Source organism: Lactuca serriola, chromosome 5, assembly GCF_051521515.1.
Source record: "Lactuca serriola cultivar US96UC23 chromosome 5, Lser_US96UC23_V15, whole genome shotgun sequence".
Taxonomy (NCBI): Eukaryota; Viridiplantae; Streptophyta; class Magnoliopsida; order Asterales; family Asteraceae; genus Lactuca; species Lactuca serriola.
In genome coordinates, this window is record NC_136412.1 from 40,033,712 (window position 1) to 40,037,500 (window position 3,789).

Here is a 3,789-nt window from a genome sequence, read left to right on the forward strand (position 1 = left end):
CTAGTCAAAATGGCAGTGACGGACTAATGTACTTGAGCCTATTTTCTCGATCAAGAAATGGCATTCTTTTTTGCGCTTTCTCGCTAACAAGCCAAGCAGTCCCTAGCGGGCTATCCATCATTAACTCGAAGAAGTGCAACAAGACCAGTATCGAACTGGGATTGCCTCTCTTTCAATCTTTGGAAGTTACTTTGTATCCCTTTCTAATGCAATATCTTCAATCAGATCTGTACGAGTGACAGGAAGAAGTCAGCTAGTTTCCATCCGCTCTGCCCCAATCTCCGGTCAATGATTGAGTCCGAACTCACCTAAAACGGCGTAGAAGGGCAAATCTACCTAGTCAAAACTCTATTTTAGAGGAGCCCCTGAAATTTTGAAAGCTTCCTCACCTTCACCCTATGAGTTCAGGGTGCTTTCCTGGCTCGCCTTCACTCATATCATAGGGTTGTGTTCAGTACGATCTTTAGCCTTTCTTCGTAAGATCCTGAGAACTAAAATGCCTAAAGACGGTGCTGAACTCAGAAATACGATCTTCTAGGGCAGGAATTCTTATATGCTAATCTCCTGAAATCCCTCTCATTTTGTCAATAAGGGAGAGGTTGGGAGATAGCTCTTAGCCTGTTGGTTGCTTGCCTGTGAGTTGACTTCCTCGTACTCCTTCTCCTAGAAAGCGACTTCTTTCATTCCTCGACAACTAGGTCTTTTCCGACTCTTAGCTTTCCAGGCGGGTTGGTGTTCAACCTTCATTCAATAGGGCTATCTTTCCGAAAGGTCTTAATAAAAGAATCCCTGTAATAGAAGTTCATTCCTTAGAGACCTTCCTAATCAGTAATTTGATGGTCTTCCGTAAAGACTTTCATGCGCACCTTCCTTCATAAGGACAGGTAACCAGGCGGGTGACTCACTCGTAGGTAGCACTATCCGATGCTTTGACTCCTTCTTTTAGTAGTTCCTTTGAAGCTAGTAACTAGAATATAGGACCTGGAAGGCGGGCTCTTATTGCTCAAACTGGAGCGGTTGTAGAGTTTAGAAATCTCATTTGAGGGGATGCCTCTAGCAACAAGCCCCTTAGGGGCGGTAGTCTCCCTCCTCAGGTCGGTCAACGGTAGTCTCCCTAACGGTCGACAAGTAGCACTTCTCCGACTAAAAGAGAGCTTCCAAGCAGGAGAGGAGCAAAAAGCCTCTCGTTTTCAAGTCGAAGGCGGGAGATGAGCGGAAAGTCTTCAAACTCTTCCCACTACTGTCAAAACTCTCGGATCTCTTTCCCTGAAGCCTCCTATCAAGTAAGGCGTGTAAGTCAACTTTCTAATGAATGGGGCGAGGAGGGAAACTACTGAAGGGAGATCTCGGCTGAAAGCAAGCTTGATTAGGGTAGGGCTTAGTACGAAGACTAAGAATAGGATCGATCGAAGAGAATTCTTTGATCTTTTACCTTATTATAGTAATTCAGTGCTACCGAATCGCCTTCAAGACAAGGATAGTGAAATAGGATCCATTGCCTTGGAATAGGATCAAAGAGGATAGAGTGAGTGGAATATCTAGGCGGTGGTAAACTACTCTTTTCGGTAGTAGAAGGGAAGCTCGTCCTCTTATTGTTTGTGTCAATACTCAACTTCGTCAGTCTGGTTGAACAACCTCCCAATGAGAGCGAGCCAAGACTTTTCTTGATGTTTGTGTTTGTCCGCCACGATTGCTCAACGAACTGCTAAATCATGGGTTCTAATCCCATTTCCTCCGGAAACAACCCTTGGCAACCCGATATTTAAGGAAGCACAGCTAACCTAAGCAGGGGCAGAATCAATGACCCAAGGTTTGGGAGTCAAGGAACTGGAAGACAGACATGCAGTGGACTGACGTCTTTAGGCAAGAGAGGCAGTAGGAAGAGAGCCATTAGAAAAGAAAGAAATTCAAAATGTTCATGATGGAAGTGGCCATGGGTAGCTAAAGTGTCTGCACTTTGATTCCCTTCCCTGTAGATATGAGAGATGGACATGGAAGGAAGTAAGAAAGGTTTTAAAGATCTGATCATATAAGGGACTGTCCAAGGGACTGCACCTCCACAGATGCTATCAAAAATGATTTTTTCTCACTCTCCACTGCTACTTTGGAGTAGCCTAATCTCTAACAAAGCATCAGACCAAAAAGGGGAGCTCTGGCTTCTGCAAATGTGCTGGTACCTGGGCCATAAAAGGTAGAAAAAGTAACCAAAGCGGAGCCCTTATAGTCCCTAATAATGCCACCACCTGCTGCCATGCCATTCCTTGAAGAACCATCTGTGTTCTACTTCAAAATACCAAAAGGAGGAGGAGCCCATTTGATCCATTTTCCTTTAGGAATCTTAGGGGAGACCATAAGGATATGCATTACTTGGAAACAAATAGAATCATGAAAACCAGAAGAATGAGTGGGATAATCAAGCTGCAATGCAATAAATCCTTACACCAGTGCTTGACTTTATTGATAATAGATGAAGAAGACATAGCAACTGAATCATGAACAGATGCATTTCTGGCAAGCCAAATCTCCCAGCAACCAGAGAAGATAAAACTACCCTAAAAATCCCATTTTAGATTTGATAGAACTGCCTTGCAACCAGGTCTTAGTGAAAGCAGACATAGTATCTTGAACAAAACTAACATTAAGAACACCTTTCAAATAATACCAAACCTGAGAGGCAGTTTCACCTTGACAAAACAAATGAAGTAATGAATCCTATTGACTTCTAATGCAGAAATTCAATTTATAAGGCATTTGAAAGCCCATGTATCTGAGCCTGTCATCCATAGGAAGAGCATTCCTGAGGAATCTCCAGAAGAAGAGAATAAACCCATCTTAGGAGGAAGCCACTGATTCCATAATAGAGACCAACAAGGACTTTTCTGGCCATGAATTCTAGAAAAATGCCAATAGGAAGCAGAGGAGAAAAGACCTGAAGGGGAATGATGCCAAACTAGTCTATCTGGGATGTCAGAATCTAGAGAGATATCTTACAAAATAGATTGAGCCTCTATGGATAAGCTAGGCAGAACTAAGGTAGAAAAATCAGCAGAGTGAATAACTTCTCTAAAAGGAGTCTTAAGATCCACATTCTGCACAGAAAAAGCACTAGCACCCCAGTTAGCCATGCTAAAGCTGATGTTACCAGCACCTACCACCCAATGAGAGTTGCTCAGAATGGTACTAACATGAGGGAAAACATTCCTCCAAACATGAGAGCTTAAATCAGAAAGAAATAGGCTTAGACATCACATCCAATGGATGACCCTATTTAGATCTCATAAACTTGCCCCAGAGAAACTGACCAACAACATAAGCCCCTGCAAGTTTGGCATGCAATTTCCTGTCTAATTACCAACCCACCCTCCTTCATGGATTTACAAATGTTGTCCCAAGCAATACAGTGGTGCCTATGCTCACCATTGGAATCCCATAATAAATTAGCCATAACACTTTTCATCTTAGAAATCTGGGGGAGACCGTACTACCAAGGTATGTATAGGAATAGGGAAAGGACTGATTTTAAGAGAGTGAGCTTACAACCAAAAGAGAGAAACCTGGTCTTCCATCTGTCAATCCTTTTTCTGATGTTCATTACTAAATCATTCAAATATGATGTTTTTCTTCTGCCTTTGATGATAGGGGCATCAAAATACACAATAGGGGACTCTTGAACTGAAAACCAGTCCAATGATGAATTAAAGTAAAGACCCTATATTTGTGTTTTTTGAAGAGCAGAGAAAGCGAACTTCTTTAGAATCAAATCAAAGCATATAAGAAGTGGCTTGGAGA